This window comes from Tursiops truncatus, chromosome 18 (assembly GCF_011762595.2).
Source record: "Tursiops truncatus isolate mTurTru1 chromosome 18, mTurTru1.mat.Y, whole genome shotgun sequence".
Lineage (NCBI taxonomy): Eukaryota > Metazoa > Chordata > Mammalia > Artiodactyla > Delphinidae > Tursiops > Tursiops truncatus.
Window position 1 is genome coordinate 74,405,811 of NC_047051.1, and position 18,058 is coordinate 74,423,868.

Below are 18,058 nucleotides of genomic sequence, written 5' to 3' on the forward strand. Positions count from 1 at the left end.
AACACAGGGATAGTAAAATTCTCACTTGTATCAATGAATTGGTTCAGAAGGTGTCTCTGTTTCTATACATTTTTAAATTAAATTCCAAATTTATCTAACAAACCCAAATTGAATTGTCTTCCTGTAGTTGAAAAAATTTTTTTAAAGGCTGCTATTAAAGTGATTGTTTAAGGTTATTTTTCTTACATTTTGTTTGTCTTCTTTAACTGTTCCTATCTTATATGACTTGTCAGTATCCATTTTTGTTGCTGGACCTGCTATTTCATTAAAGAAATGGTTTTCATGGCAAAATAGGCAGGAATGGACAAGTATGTTTGATTTCTTATGTGATTTGAAGAGACGCTTGTGATCTCCACTCACAGTATTTTTACTCACTGGAACCTAAAACAATATTGCTGGCCGGACTTACACTCTGCCTTGAGAAAGAGAGCAGGAAATCGTTTACGTGATCAAGTGGATCATTGAACCAAGTTGCCTGTGGTTTCTTTGCTCCTCATGTAGCCATTTCGTTCTTATAGTGACCTTGGGAAGCAACAAGGGCTGTGCTTAGGTTACTCATTTGTAACCTCATGTCCATCATAGGACGCTGTCCACTTATGCCTAAGATGGGCGTGTATCACGTGAGGAGCATCACGCATGTGGTAAGTGCTCAGTGAATATACTTGGCATCAGTGAATGAATAAAATGAACTGAAATCCCCCTCAGTGACGTAGGAAATCAAATGCCTTCCTAGAGATTTCTATGAATTCCTGGGGGACTAAAATGTTTATGGTTCCTTTTGGTTCAAGACCTCTTCTCACATCAGTGGCTAACATTTTCTGATTGTCTCACAAAACTATTCATGTTTTCCCACTCTTGTATGAGGAGGGTTCAGAAATGAGATGAGACTCTTTCTTTGATTTCTCATACTCTTGTACATCACGGATGGAAAGGTCAACAAAAGAAAATGCATCTGTGATTATAGCAGACTTTATTCAAAGTTTGGGGACATTTTCTCAGTGTTTGTGTGCAGTGATGTGCCCATGTATTTGCAGCCTCCTCTGTCCAGATGCCCGCCCCCCCAAGGACCTGTTTTTACAAACAGAATTATTCAAGTGAACAAAGTTAGGCCTTCTCCAATTATTCCTGTTTACCCTAATTCTTGACTTTCTAAGACTACATTTTCTAGTACTCTGATTCTAATGCAGAAATTTTGGCAACATTGCCCTGGGAGTGTGGGGTTGCGGATTGAGGAACAAAAGTTGCTCAACAGTTTGAAATGATGTCCGACGGAACTGGGTTTGTACTTTGGCTCTGATGTTTACTGATCTTTGACATTAGTTAATTTGCTGAGCTTCTCTAAGCTTTATCCTCCTATAAAATGTGGATAATTAAAACATTTTACCTACTTCGTAGGGCTGTGAACATAATGCATGAAAGGTGCATAGAACAGTGTTTAGTACCTCAAAAGCAGCCAATAACTTCCTTTTGTGGCCATATTATTCATACCCCTGTCGTGAGCCCTGATTCACGTGAAGACTTTGTACTTGTTGAAGTTCTATGTTGTCTTTAGAAATGTTTGCTACTATACAACTTACTACCTTTAAAAATAGTTCCTTGGATGGGAATGAAGCAGCGGAACTGGAAATATACGTGCGCGTGGTGGAGAAAAAAGGGTCCGTTAGATTCCCATCATGATCGGACCACTTGCCTTTCTGTTAGAAATTCTAGTACTTTGAAGTAGAAATGCTTTGAAACTCAGCAACCACCGTATCAACTGCAGTGCCATTTTTTTCTTTCATTTAACTGCTTTGAACATTTAGTACATGGAGCCCATGACAGATCTCTGATGGTGAAATTGGTCTTACCTTAAATGCTGACCATTTACTCATTTCACTGTGGTTTTTATAAGTAAGTCAGCATTTTCAACTCTATATTTAACAGCAGGTCTTATTAAAAAAGGTATTTTTTGACTACTGGGAAACTGTGATACATTTTTCACTGTAAGGTTTTTTTTTTTGTTTTTTCGTTACGGAAAGAAATATGGAGAGAGAAAAAAAGGAATAAGAGATCTTTTTCTACTCGAGCGGCTCTTCTTAGATGACTTTGAACTCAGTGTGTAGGTGTTTTGACCCATATAAAAATCTACAGAAAAAAAAGGAGCACTTTTTGAGAGGCAGGTCAGAGATAATTGTGCATGTGTGCTTCCATTCAACACACGTTTTTCCTTTGGAGATGTGTAGCCCGACTGAATCATAAGCTTTGGAAATGAGTATTTGATGGACTTCAGACTGTGTTGTGAAAAAGTGGAAAATTAGAAAGCTTCCTAAAACCAAAGTTTGAGAATTTTTTTGCTATTTATTGTGGTTACACACCCTTGTAAGAGTAAATCCTTTGAGCTTTCAATGGGTTCCATCCCCATAGTCTTTTTTTTTTTAAAACTAGTAGGCACATAATTTTGGGTCATATATATATATATATAACTTTTCCCATATATATGTATATGGAAGACTTCTTCCGTATTTAGAGAACTGTGAATCATATGGTCACCTAAAACTCAGTTTGGGGACTGGTCTTATTTGTTAATAATGGTTTGTGTCACGTGTTGGGGATGAAGGTGGGAGAAAGAGTTATTTTCCCTAATTACAGAAACTCCTGGACATACTTACATCATCGCAAAACGTTGTGATCAATCTGTGAACCCCTCAGTGGACTGCTCCTCCTAATAGGGGTACTGCATGTGTTCTGAATGCTTATTGGCTCTGAGATTACTTATATTTTATTTCTAAACTGTGCCAAGGCTGGCAAAATTTTATGGTCTTAATCTATAATATTATTCCTGTAGTTAATATACAACTTTGGTGTTTTACTTTTTGTGATGTTAGATGTTGAAGGTTTTTTTTGCATTTTATTTTATTTATTTATTTTAAATGTTGAATTTTTTTTTTTTTTTTTTTTTTTTTTTTTTGCGGTACGCGGGCCTCTCACTGTTGTGGCCTCTCCCGTTGCGGAGCACAGGCTCCGGACGCGCAGGCTCAGCGGCCATGGCTCACGGGCCCAGCCGCTCCGCGGCATGTGGGATCTTCCCAGACCGCGGCACGAACCCGTGTCCCCCGCTTTGGCAGGCGGACTCTCAACCACTGCGCCACCAGGGAAGCCCTGAATTTGTTTTTTGTATTTTATTTTATTTACTTATTTTAGATGGTGAATTTTTTACTTACGTTATTTGAATTATTGACAGTCACTTCTGTTGATGTTTGGATTGGTCAATGTCTTTAAATTTAACTTGAAACTACTTATCATCCTTTGCTTTTAAATCATGCTATTAACTGACTTGGATTAATGTGTTAATTTCCTCTCAGCTTAAGCTCATTTGAATGGCTTATTTTTCACAGTACTGGCTATAATTCGCGATATTTAGCAGTTCAGTGGCTATGCTGGAACAGGATTAAAGGGACAGAAGCAGTTATTCAATCTTCTAACTAAACTTGACATCTGTTTTTATGCTATTTTCTTGTTTTTAACCCAAGCCTTAGTAAATTCCTCTTTTCCAAATCGTTTTTTTTTTTCCTTAATCACTATGGATTTTTGACTGATACAACAGCTACTTTCAGTGAGTGTACTGAAGACCTACCTGTACTATGTGTAGTTTTTTAAGGGATACTAGAAATATTTTGGTGGAAAAGATTCCGTACCAAGGAGCTAACTCAGACTTTTTCTGGGAGGTCAGGGAGGAGTTAAAATACTAACTGCAACATATGGAAGAAGAATGCAGCAATAAGGATGAGGAAATGAAGTTAGAATTTAGGGGTGGATTGGTTGACATCTAGATGGATGCGTGGATTTGGAAGCCCTCAGCAGGACAATGCATTTTTGAAACATGCAATCCACGTATAAACGTTTCTACTTCTTCACGGGTTATCAGTGGACTATTCTGTGGGAAAGAAATCATGTCTGGTAGTAGTACTAGGGTTCTGGTTTTAATCAAATCTCTTGTATCCTTAATCATGGTCCTATATCATAGTTACATATTAATCTCATTTCTCAAAGGACCTACTCATTGACGCAGTATAGACTCCTGTGAAAGAATTACACTTTGCAGCTAAATATAGCCATCAGTGCCAAGAACATAATTCCCTATGTTTTTAAGGAGGCTGTCGTTGTAATATGTCTGAGAATATTTCCTTTTGTTTATGTAATAGGAATACTTGTCATCTGATGTACTCTCTGTGCAGAAAAGAAATCCCTATGAATGCTCTAAAGCCCCACTGCCCCACAGTGCTCTAATGTCTGACGGAGGATTGGTCCCCAGGCTCCTAGATGTGTGATTCTGGCCTGAAAAAGCATCCCCACGCCCTCACTGTCCCCCATGGAACTTTCTGGAACTGAGCTCAACATGCTGGCGTGTCCTCCTACTCTGGTCCACGGTGCAGTGGTATCAGACCCCGAGTATCCCTCCTCTGTCCTTCGTGGCCTCTGCTCCACCAGGCCTTCCCTCCTGGCTGTCCTCGTGTGAGTGGGACCCTTTTCTTCCCTCCTCTGCCTTGCCCACAGTTCCCTGATCTGAAAGCGCTCTTCCTCAGCTCCATCTCAGAATGTCTAAAAACGGCCCATTTTTGAAATAGCAGGCAGTGTAAACAGCATTAAGCTTCCCTTGATTTTCTCAGCTAGTCAGGATCTCTTTCCCACAGCACTTTGTAATTGTAATGATCGATAATTATCACTTTCAGTTTTGCAGATTTCTGGAAGCTCGGATGTTGGCTTCCATTGCTGGTTTGGAGGCTCCCTTTGACATTCGAGTCCTGTGAGGCAGCCTAAGGCAGTGTGTAAACGTGACCTTGTATCTACTGAAATCCATTAGGTGCCTATTTTCAGGCATTTGCAGTTCCTGCATGACTGGCCTGGAACCTACAGGGATCTTACTTCCTCTCCCGCTGCAGCTGCCCTGGTGTTTTTTCAGCTTCTCTATTAATAATTTGCCATTATCCTCCCGCTTGCCCGTGCCTTATGCAGTCGTGGAATCGCGCCGCGCTCCCACCTGTGCATCAAGCCCATCTCATCCCAAAGCCACTTCTCGTCCCCGCCTGGCCGGAGGCCCCTCCCCAACACAGTCCAGTCCAGCTACAGCTTTTCTGTTTGTTTTTTCTTTCCTGTTTCCTATTCTTGACCTTTATAGTATTTTTCACAAATTTCATCTCAATACATACCTACTTACCTGTGTATAAACCGAATAAATCTTTGCGCCAATTTGCCTATTCTATGCGGGAAACGGCATTTAAAAAATGACACCCTCGTCGTATGGACACCAAGGGGGAAAGTAGTAGGGGGTGGTGGTGGTGGGATGAATTGGGAGACTGGGAGTGACATATATGCACTAATATGTATAAAATGGATGACTAATAAGAACCTGCTCTATAAAAAATAAATAAAATAAAATTCAAAAATTAAAAAATAAAATGACTCCCTCGTACCCAAAATCAACATGAGCGATGGAACCTGTGTAAGGAATTCTTTATCTTCATGTAGTGAAGGACCTTGAAAGGGGTCCATGGGTGGCCCCAGCACACTCCTCCCCAGCCCTCTTCCTTACTGCCTTGTTTTTCCTGATTTTCCCAGAAAGCAGTTGTGGACCAGCCAGGCACTGCGGACCTTGCCCTGGGCCAGCCCGAGAGCTGTGTCTCTGATCGCGCAGACCTTGAGCTTCCCGACTGCCTCCGGGTCTTGTTTGTTTCCTGCTCTGCCCTCCTGGAGTTCCGGGAGCCTCTTTTGCCTTCCTGGGTGTCCTTTCCAGGGGCTGTGTCCCCTCCAGGCCTGGTCAGGCTTCTGATTCTATGATATAAACAGCTGAGCTGTGGGTCTCTCCATTGGGGAGAAAGTGCCCCCAAGTGGGTGCACAGACAGACGGACCCCTGGCCAAGAAAAGATGTCCGGGGATGCCCTCAGGACCTGGGTACCAGGTCCTTAATTCCCGTCCAGGTGGGAGACCGCAGGCTCCACAGGGCAGGGGTCTAGTGGGTGCTGGGCCTGCAGAGGGTGCCCAGTGGTGTTGGTTGATGAATAAATGAAAGAACAATTTTGAAGTCATTATGCTGTGGACTTGAGTGGCTACAGTACTGAACTGAGACACTAGAGGGAGATCAGAGAAGGACTTGAACACGATGGATACAGCAGGAGTCAAGTTTCGGCTATGTTTGCTCAGATGGAAATGTCACTTCTCCTTCCTTGTCTTAAATTCAAATATATATATGGTGTGAAATCTGAACTGAATCTGATACAAATGCTTTCTCTGTTTTTAACACGGGCCACGATGACCCCTACCATCTGTAGAAAAAAAGGTAGGAATGCTGATGGACATTCTCAGATAAATACTCATCTGAGAAGTCTCATGAAATTACATCATATCATTAAACAGATGGGTTAGAATTAACACCACTAATAGTAATCGGAAATGACAAATGATAGACATGAAGGAATTCTGGGGAGAAAAACACTGGGCTTGAAAGGAAATCGCATAGCATGCCAGAAAATTGTGTTATTTTAAATGGAAGGGTTCACTTATGTCCTCACAAATAAAGTCATTAACCTAATTCATAAAATAGATGGGAGAGGTAGGAAAGGACTTAGGATAAGCCTAATAAAATTCATGTGAAGCTTTGGGACACACTGCTATGCCCGAAACAGATATCCAGGGCTTCTCTGTTTGACCTTGAACAATAACCTTTCTAGGCACTGTTTCTCCATCTGTGAAATGGAGTATGTGTTTCACAGGGATTTAGTGAAGATAAAAGGAGAGAAAGCGCACATAAAGGCCTTAACCCAGCGACTGGCACGTGTGTCTTAAGAATGTTGTGCGTATGATAACTCTTGGGTGGTACTAGATACAGGCCTTTCTGTTCATGTACCACGTTTACTACCATTTCCCTGATGGGGCCATTTCCTCTCTCTGGGCTCTGTTTGAATGATTATGCTGTGCTAGAAGTTTTTTGTTTTCTTGGACTGTTCCTCACAATGGTGCTTTTTGGGACTGTGAGTGTTTTGTAGGGAAGAGTGCGCTTGTGTTCCTTTTGTAATCCTCCCACGTGTCGGTTCACCTTGTGGAACAGACAGATAAGGCCTCAGCAGTGGTTTATGAATGATCGTGCAGAGCACTTCCATACAGCAGCAGATGCTGTAAGGAAGATTCCAAGTGTGTACGGAAAGATGCTGATGGGAGAGTTCTGTGTTGGAATTGTGTAAGCATTTAAGTTTCAGCTGCACTCACATTGCGGCTAATAGCGAATCCTCCTCTTCTATATTTGCTTCACTCTTGGCTTCCGTTTTGTTGCATCTGGCAGAAGCTCTGATACGCAAATGGCTGTGCTATCCTCACAGGCACAGGTGACCTTGAGAAAGAAGGAAAGAGAAAAGCTGAGAGAGCTAAGTACATGGTTGCCTCTTCTTTCACCTTGACTATATTAGAGTATTTTTTTTTCCTCCATGTAAATAAAGGTCTGCTGGAAGTTCATTTCCAGATGCTTCAGTAAAAAATTAAGTTGACTTATTTTAATAAAAAAAGATGATAGGAAAGCTCTGCACTGGCACAAAAGCCATGATGTTTTGAATGATGAATTCTTACATGAACTTTAAAAGTTAAAGATATCCACTAGGTATCACATATGTCATTTTGAAAATAATGTTGTATCTTGCATCTCAATTTGAAAGAAGCATCATTTCAGTGATCTAAAAATCCATATAACTTAGCTCTCCATAAGTAAGAATAAAACAGTATAAAACATAAAGAGACGCGAACATAGTAAAATCTTATAGACTTCTAGTTTCAAAGACCTGGGTGGTGGACCTCATCTATCAGTTTTCACCTGCGTGCAATCGCAGAAAAGAGACACACACACACGCACACACTTTAAAAAGCACCAGTTCAACGAATCAAATTAATCATTTAAAAATTCCGAGTTGGAAAGCACACTGAAACAAATAAGAAAGGAATTAATTTGGAACAACTAGAGAAATGACATGTAGCCAGTATTGGACTCAGTTCAATTTAAAATCAGAACAACTTTTATATTTTACCATCTGCTTCACCAAGAGCCTTGTAAAATTTCAATACTACAATCTTTAGAGATTCCCATATGAGGGCAGTTTTTTTAAAGGCCATTTAAAGAACGCGAAACCAGAATAAATAATGTTGGTGCCTGTCCAGGAACTGAGGTTAGTAATTAGCGATCAGTGAAAAGATAAATCACATCTGTGAATTAGGGGCTCAAAAATTCCACTTGAACTTCTGCCCTCTACAAAACCTCACAGAAGTCTAGCAAAGGTCTTCCGTCCCATGTAACAGAGGAGCAAACAGAGACTGGGAGAAAGCAAGCAACTAAGTGACACTCATCTCACTTGAAAAATGCCTCAGAGCTGGAATCAAAACCTACAATTCTAAACTGCTGGTTTTAGGCGTAACACTTATTAAGCAAAATAGGCAAGCGGCATGGAACAGACTATATCTCTGTCTGCCGAGTTTTCATGTTCTAGTTATATATTCAGGTGAGCTGTATAGAGAGCAGGTGACATATGCTGAGAAAGTATACGCTTTACTTTTTACCTAGACACGTGCAGGTATGTGTATGTAGAGGTTTTAATCAATTGTAAGTTTTAGTTTATGGATATGACTGAATGTTATAGTGTTTTAAGTGGCCGTTTAGTTAATTCTTCGGAAGCTCCCCCTGGACACAGAATGTAACTTATTCATCCTGCAGTTGTGTCTTGTACATTGCTTGTTTAATGAGTGAATGCATGTCTAAGGAAAGAAGGGATATTAAGAGAAGAAAAAGGGAACAGACATAAGCTGCTGACACCAGACAAAGAAGTACTAATGTGCTTGAATCACGGTTTTATTGAAGCTGATCATTATATTAAAATATATGACTCTACGGGATATGGCATATTTGGGCGGTAGATACTGAGTTAGTTCTAGTTACTATCTGTGCAATTTTGACAGAGGAATACCTTAACTTTTAAGAACTCTAGTTTGCTGTTTACTAATTTAACATTTAACATGCACCAAGCACTGTAGTTAGGTTAAAATGTCAAATAAGACATCGTCCTTGTCCGTGTGGAGTTCACAGAGGACTCCCAAGCAAACAGGTAAATGGCATATCAAGTGATGGATGCCAAGATTATCCCTACACCACACACAGGGGAGCTTAGAGAAAGGAGTCCTATCAGGCGTGAGGCAGCGAGTTTGGTTGGGTGAGGAGAACTGGGGTAGGCACTGAGCCATGACAACTGATTCTCCAGTTCCATTCTCCCTTCCTCCTTAGTCTGTGGGACATGTAATGTAGGTCATCAGAAGTGATGTTTCATGTTCTTGTTTTTTTTTTTTTTGGCGGTACACGGGCCTCTCACTGTTGTGGCCTCTCCCGTTGCGGAGCACAGGCTCAGCGGCCATGGCTCATGGGCCCAGCCGCTCCGCGGCATGTGGGATCTTCCCAGACCGGGGCACGAACCCGTGTCCCCTGCATCGGCAGGCGGACTCTCAACCAGTTCTTGCTCCTCTGTTAGTAGACCCTATCTCTCCTGCTGAATGAGAGAAGAAACCAAGAAAAGTTAGCTCTTATTTTAACTAGGTCCTGAAATTAAACTAGGATGCAACTAGTAGAGAAGTAGCCAGGATCAGGAGAGGGGATGATTCCAAGACAGACTCTGAAGCAAGAAATAGGACTGCATATTTGAAGGTGATACACTATTTAGGGAGTGGAGCTGAAAGGGACCACAAGTGAACTTGACTAAAGTTGTAAAATAATGTCTACAGCTTGGAAAGGTGGAATTGATGATGGACACACTTAAAGGTCCAGAAAGTAATTTGGGCGCATTGTCTGAGAATGGCTAAAGTTCAATTAAATTTGATGAAAATGTAAAACTACTTGTTTTCAGCTTTTTCTAAATATAGTAGGACACATTTGGATGTCTGGGAAAATCTACATAATTTTTCTGGATTTGACATTCTGCCTGTAAAAACATTGGAAATATGTAAATGAATGATTGCATCCAAATGTGTCCTCATTTATGTATATTCTTGAGACATTCTAAAATTCATCTTTACTCCTTCCCTCTCTTTAATTCTTGACATGCAGTTAGTTATCATGCCTGCCGATCGTGTTCATGTGTGTTAGCTTTAATGTGTAACAAAACACCCTCAAAACTTAGCATCATGATAGAAGAGAAAGGAACACTTCCCTAATCATTCCATGAAGACAGTATTTCCCCAATACTAAAACCAGACAAAGACATTCCAAAATACTATACACAAACGCCCCTTATGAATATAAAAAGAAAAAGATTCAATAAAATACTAGCAAACCAAATCCAGAAACAGATAGAAAGGATTATACACCCTGACCAAGTAGGATTTATCCCAGGAATGCAAGGTTGGTTTAACACATGAAAATCAATCAATGTGCCATTAATGGAACATAGGACAAAGACCACATGATCATCTCAGCAGACTCAGAAAAGACACTTGACAAAATCCAACAACTTTCATGATAAAAACACTCAACAGAAGGAAATGTCCTCAACCTGTGAAAGTGCATCTGTGAAAAACCCACAGCTGAAATTATATATAAAGGTTAGAGACTGAAAGCTTTATCCATAAGATGAGGAACAAGACAGGGATGTTTGCTCTAGCCACTTCAATCCAATAATTTACTAGAGGTTCTAGCCAGAGCAATTGGGCAGGAAAATGAAATAAAAAGGATTGAGATTTCAAAGGAAGAAGTAAAATGATCTATTCTCAGAATAACATGATCTTGCATATAGAAAATCCTAAGGAATCCCCCACAGACACACACACATAACTAATACATGAGTGCTGCAAATTTACAGGATACAGAGTCAGTAAATGAAAATCAATTGTATTTCTATAAACTAGCAATGAACAATCCAAAAATGAATTTAAAAAACAATTCCACTTACAAACAGCATCAAAAAGAATAAAATACTTAGGAATAAATTTAACAAAAGAAATGCAAGATTTGTACATTTAAAACTACAAAGCATTGCTGAGAGAAATTAAAGAAGTCCTAAATAAATGGAAATGCATTTTGCATTTATAGATCAAAAGACTTAATGTTGAAAAGATGACAGTGCTCCCCAAACTGGCCTACAGATTAAATGCAATTCCTATTAAAATTACAGCTGCCTTTTTTTCATAAATTGGCAATCAGAGCTTAAAATTAATATGTAAATGCCAGGAGCCCAAACTAGCCCAAACAACCTTGAAGGAGAACAAACTTATAGGATTGATGCTTTCCATTTCAAAATTACTACAAAGCCACGGTAATCCAGACAGTGTGGTAGTAGCATAAGGCTAGATATATAGATCAATGGGATAGAATGAAGAGTCCAGAGATAAACCCTTAGCTTTATGGCCAATTTTTGACAAGGGTGTCAAGACCATCCAATGGGGAATCAATAAGCTTTTCAGCAAATGGTGCTGAAACAACTGAGTATCCACATGTAAAAGAATGAAGTTGGACTTATACTTCACACCATATACAAAATTAAAATAAATCATAGACCTAAATGTAAGAGCTAAAACTATACAATTTTTAGCATCAAATATAGGGGTAAATCTTTGTGACTTCATTAGGCAATGGTTTCTTAGATATGACACCAAAATCAAGTTAAGAAATGATAAATTAAAGTACATCAAAATGCATAACTATGTGATAGAAAGGGTACCATCAAAACAATGAAAATACAACCCACATATTGGGAGAAAATACTTGAAAATTATATATCTGATGAGGGGCTTTGCTCTAGTATATATAAAGTACTTTTATATATAACTCAACAATAAAAAGACAAACAGCCCAATTTAAAAATGGGCAAAGAACTTGAATAGAGATTTCTCAAAAGAAGATATACAAATGACTAATAAGCACATGAAAAGATGCTCAACATTACAATAATTAAGGAAATGCAAATCAAAACTACAATGAGATACGCTTATCCGTTAGAATGATTAAAATCAAAAAGTCAGACAGTCAGACAATATCAAATCTTGACCAGGTTGTGAAGAATTTAGAGCTCCAGTACACTGCTGGTAGCATTGTTAAATGGTGCACCCACTTTGAAAAACAGTTTGGTTGCTATGAAGAATTTTAAATATAGGGTTATCATATGACCCAGAAATTCTACCAGTAGGCATATTACCCAAGATAACTCAAAAAATATGTCCACACAAAAACCTGTGCATAAACATTTATAGAAGTACTATTTATAATAGCAAAAAAATGGAAACAATCCAGATACCCGTCAGTTGACACAGGTAAGCAAAATGTTGTCTATCCGTACAATGGAGTATCATTCCACCATAAAAAGGAATATGTGTTGTTCCACGCTACAAACTGTATGAACGTTGACAACATTATGCTAAGTCTAGAAGCCAGACACAAAAGGCCACATATAGTATGATTCCATTTATGAAATATCCAGAATTGGCAAATCCAAAGAGATGGAAAGGACATTAGTGGTTACCAGAGGCATTCAGATTGTTCTGGGTTTAGTTTCCAGATAACCCAATCTGCAACTATCTACATCCATACTGGGCAATCTGTTATAAAATTAAAACATGCATTTCCCTCTTTTCTGACCTGTTTATACTGTTCTGAAATCTGGACTTCCTCATCTTTCTTCCTTGCTTGGGAGATCCAAATAACTTATTTCCTGTTGGAATGCTTCCCTGCAAGTTCAAGAAGCAACCCTAAAACTGACCATCTCTGAAACTGAGCTCATCCTGATGTCTGTAGCCCTCAACCTGGTCCTCAGAGTGTCCTAAGCAGGCATGGTGATCTTGTTTTCTGTGATCTCTCACCCCACCGTCAAGGAATCCATCAAATTCTGGAAAATCTTCCTCCTGAATAGATTTGAGACTGCCTAATTTTCTCCTTTCAATCATATTTTTGAATGTGAATATCAAAAACCCAGAAAAGTTTATAGTTTAGTTTTCCCTGTTTGGAAAGTTATATTAATTTATATCATTACATTACTCAATGTACTCTTCTGTGTATTGAACCTTATTTAATAAGATATAAAGTTCATCCATGTTATTGTAGAGCTCCGTTTCATTAACTCTTCTGTTGAATAGTATACATTTGTTGAGTATATCAGTATTTGTCCATTCCACTGGGGCACAACTGATGCATTTGCCATTTGAGGCCACTGCAAACAATCTGCCTAGGATCATTCTCGAACCCCTGTCCTGGTGTCCTTAGGCACACATTTCGTAGATCATCATAGGATCTGCATACCCTTAGCTTAATAGATAATCCCAAATAATGTCATCTAATATTATTCATCCCAGTGTCAAAACCGAAGTTCAGGATAGCATCACCTCTCTGTAGACATACTGCTACACCTCCCCTCTTGGGTCATCTCTGTGCCCCGCCATGTGCTCCCACCCCAGTGCTGTCTTCACACTACAAGAAAGTGATCTTTCTAAAATGCGATTCTGTTCACTGTATTCAAATGCTTGAAATATGCGAATGGTTCCCCATTATCCCCCCAATAAAATCCAAACCCCTACACACCGTTTTGCCACCTGGTCTCTGACTAGATTCAGTGTCATCTCTCACTAGCCCACTCATCCATGCTCCAGCCATGCCTAAGCTTCTTCAGCAACTGAACGAAACCTGGTTTTGTTCTGTTTCTCTTACAATACTTTGAATGTACTATTTCTCATGTGTTGCTCGTTTGTTTGTTTGTTGCCTAGAGCAGAGGTTCTCACACTTAATATGTATCAGAATCATCTATGAGACACCCCCAGAGTGTTGGACCCTCACGCAGAGATTCTGATTCTGTACACGGGATGGGACTAGAGAATCTGCATTTCTAACAAGTTCCCAGGGGATGCCGATACTGCTGGTCTGGGGACCACATGACAACCACAGGACTGGACGAGCCTTTCCTACCCTTTCCTTCCTTGCTTCACCTCTCTTCATCTTGCAGAATTCAGCTTAGATAACTCCCTTCAGTGACTGCTGGACTGGGCAGAAGCCTTCAGTGTGCATCTCTGTACTTTTACACATTCTCTCTGTGTACTTATCCATCTATCATTGTAAATGTCCAAGTACCCTCGTTTAAACTGAAAGGCATTCACAAGCGGGGGCTTCATCTATGCCGTGCTCGTACCTCAGGGCCTGGCACCTCGCCTCATAGTCTGGACCCCATAATAGTAGTTATTAAGGGATAAATAAAGGAAGACACGAGTGGAAGCCAGAATCCATATCTACTCCATCCTGTGTTCTCTCCAGCACCAGCACAGGCCCTGTGCACAGCAGACACACTGTCAATATTGACTGAATTAACAAATGATGGTTTTATGGGGGTCAAAGGAGAAGACATTTTGAATATCTCCTAGATGTACTTTTTTATGGTATTGTGGAAATTAAAGTTACCTAGATTTTCTTACTGAACCAAACTTGGATCCACTCACCCACGTGCAGTAAAGACAGTCTGCTGACACTGGGTTGTGGTGAAGGAAAGTGTAGCGTTTATTGCAGGTGCCAAGCAAGGAGTCCAGGCAGCTGGTGCTTAAAAAAACCAGAGCTCCTGGGGCTTTCAGGGAAAGATTTTTAAAGACAGGGTGAGGGGGTGATGGAGGGAGGTGGTGGGGTGTATGATCAGCTCCTGGACGCTCTTCTGATTGGATGGTGGTGAGGTGATTGTGAGGCAACATCATCAACCTTCTGTTTCCAACTGGTTTGGGGTCAACATGCTGTTGTCAGCATACAGTTAACTCCTTCTGCCTGGTGGGGGCTTGAGTAGCTGCAAAACAGCTCAAAGGACACGGCTCAGAATAGCACCTCTAGCCCTGGAGGAGGAACCGAAGGTCCTAGACTTTGTTTAATGGCTAACCTACTATTATTTTGTCTTGCTTGACTGTTTTCCTTTCTTTTTGCATTTTATCACTTCTCTGATGAAATTTATTCTTTGGAACTAGGACGCAGCCTAGGAAGCTAAAGTTTTTCTGCAGAAAAAGGCAGGCAGAGGACATGGCAGGGTGGGGATGGAGGTGCGGGTCTGTCTCCAGAAGGTCCCTTAGGGTCCTGCTTGTTTACATTTTCATCCTCAAAGAATAACTTCTTGACTTTCCCCCCAACCACTCCTCCCTCCTCTGCTCTCTGATCCCACTCATGACCTCACTGAACAGCCAAGCCCCTCGAAACTGGTGGCCAGGCTTTCCTCCCTGCTCTGCTGCTGCCTCTCCCTTCCCATCCTGGCAATCTCAACATCATTGCCTCCTGAAAATCTGCTCTGTCCCCTCTACCACGACTCTATTTCAAGCCCTCACGATGTCTGGCTTGGACTATGATAAGAACTTTTAATTTACTTCCCTGCTGCTCACCTTATCTCCCTCAGATCTGCCCTTCACAGAGTTTCAAGATTGAACTCATCTGTTTAAACTCTGCTAGCCACTCTCCATCAGCCTCAAGAGGGGTCTTTATTTTGAGGGTCAGGGACCCCTTTGAAAAGCTGTGCACCCTCTCCCGAGATTCTGTGGGAGTTTATGAGGTTCCAGATTACATAAGCCTGGCTAAGATGATGAAGCTCTTTTTACCACCTGTGATGTCCTTTGTGATTTGCCCCTGTCCATCTCTACAGGTTCAACTCCAGCCACTTCTTATCTGCAGTGCAAGTGCCCCGGGAATACTAACTGGCTTCTACAGCAGCATCAATGCATGATGCCTGTGCCGGGGGGTCCCCATATGCGAACAGTCTTTTCCAGGCTCTTTGTGAGGACCCTTCTTCCGTGAATGACATGCACCTCTGTGCTTTGATGATGCCCTGTGTGTAGTCTACCTTTTCATCGACCTTATTGTATTCTGACTGCCTATTTACCATGCTAGGAGATCACTCTAAGGGCAGCGACTGTTCTGTATTTGTAGGTATATGCATCTGTATAATAGATGTAGCCTGTCAGTCCACGGTTGTTGAATGAATAAGTGTAGGGTGAGTTACCTCAGCTTTATACACCTTGGAAATCTTTCTTTTGCTATTACCTGTTGCTGCTGTGTTAGGAACTACGTCACTTTCTAGGACACTTAAAAAGTGTGATGTAATTAGATAGACTCTTAGATATCATTTGGATACAGTAAAATGCACAGATCTTACAGTTCAATAAATCTTTATATTTCTTTATATTTTTATATATTTATACTTGTATAATGACCATCCAGATCATATTGGAAATATTTTCATTATTCTAGAAAGTTCCCTTGGGCCCCTTTCCCATCAATACTCCAGTTTTAAAAACTTCTATCATCATAAATCAGCTTTACCTGCTCTTGAACTTCATGTAAGGGAAGAGCCATAATTTGACACCCTCAAAATAACCCCCCATCAGCTTCATGTGAGACTTTTATTTCCCTGATGTGTCTTCACACCCATCACACTGTAACCTACCTTAAACCACTTAGTTAACACCTTCATACTGGGGTCTAGAGATGTGTATCAACGTCTTCTGTGGTCTGGAAATAATTCTATGATATTAACAGCTTACGTATGATTTCCGGCATATATCCGTTAAACTGAAAAAAAAATTCTATTAAAGTTGTTACAGCTTAGCTGCTTCTTGAGAACCTAAAATTTCATTCCTCTACCCCCTTAATTCCCATATATAAAAATGTAGCCCTCTTTCCTCTATAAAATCGTACTTTCCATCTGTAAATCTTTTCTGAACACTTCTCTACGTTTATGGCTGACGGACCTCACATTGCAATGTCTGCCATGATGTAAGAGTAAACATCATTGTGTTAGCATCATATTAGCATTTTGAGAGAAAGCCCACATTGGACATAAATAAACCTTAATAGGACACAGAATCAGGAGGCATCACAGCAGTAAATCAGTGCAGCACACCTAAGCAAAGAACAAAGGGGTGGGGGGCAGGGAAGGGGCGGCAAAGCACGCACCCATGATTCTTTTTCGCTTATGTCCCACCTCGTTTTACCCACCTTCCCACCTTCTCCACCTTTGCCTCTCTGGGTCACCCACTGGAGGAGTCTTGGTGATGAAAAGGATGTATCATCACCTTAGGGTTTCATTAGCCTCGCGCAGTATAGGCAGAATTGACCTGTTTTTATTGCTTAACTCTGAGAAGCTTCTCCAGTCATCCATAGGTGTGAAAAGGAGAGAGATAGAGAGGGAGGGAGAGGAAGAGAGAAGGAGGATGAAGGGGAAGAGAAGGAGAAAAAGAAGAGGAAGAAGAAGTAGGGAGAGGAGAGGAGAGAGAGATTCCGACAGGAAATACGAGGTCATGGATTATGGATCAGAGGACAGACTTTCTCCTCACAGAGCATCCTAGTGCTGGCTTTTCCTGAGCCCCAGTCCCCATAGAACAGTGCAGTGAAAGCCTCATATTACAGCGGGCACAGGAGAGGGAGCAGAGTTAGAAACCTCTAAGCTCTTATAGGCTCTTAGCACATTTTCCCATCGAGAGAGAGAGAGAGAGAGAGAGAGAGAGAGAGAGAGAGAGAGAGAGAGAGAGAGAGAGAGAGAGAGAGAGAGAGAGAGAGAGAGAGAGAGAGAGAGAGAGAGGGAGAGGGAGGGGGAGGGGGAGGGGGAGGGGGGGGGGGAGGGGGAGGGGGAGGGGGAGGGGGAGGGGGCAAACCTTCTCCAGAGAGGAGAGGAGGAGAAAGTCTCCAGCTCCGTCACGCTGAAAGTTAACCAGATGAGTCTGGGGAGGGGATAATTCTTCAAGATCTCCCCAGAGCTGTGCTATCTCTTGCCGCCCAGGCGTGTTTTTACACAATCATCCTTAAGCCAGGGTGGCCAGTGCTCTTTGCCCGATGGTGCAGACTGTGTAGGCATGTGAGAATAGTTACGGAGACCTGTCCCCCAAGAATGAGAGCTATTGCAACTTCTGCAAGAATGTGTAGCCTTTACGTTGGGGAAATAATTTAATGTTATTTATGACTTCGTATATTTCACTGTACATTTCTTTTTCCAAATCCCTTTAAAATGCTGTTAACATTTCGTCCCTTCCAATTTAGAGACTGTACGTTATCCTTGGAAGTCCAAAGTG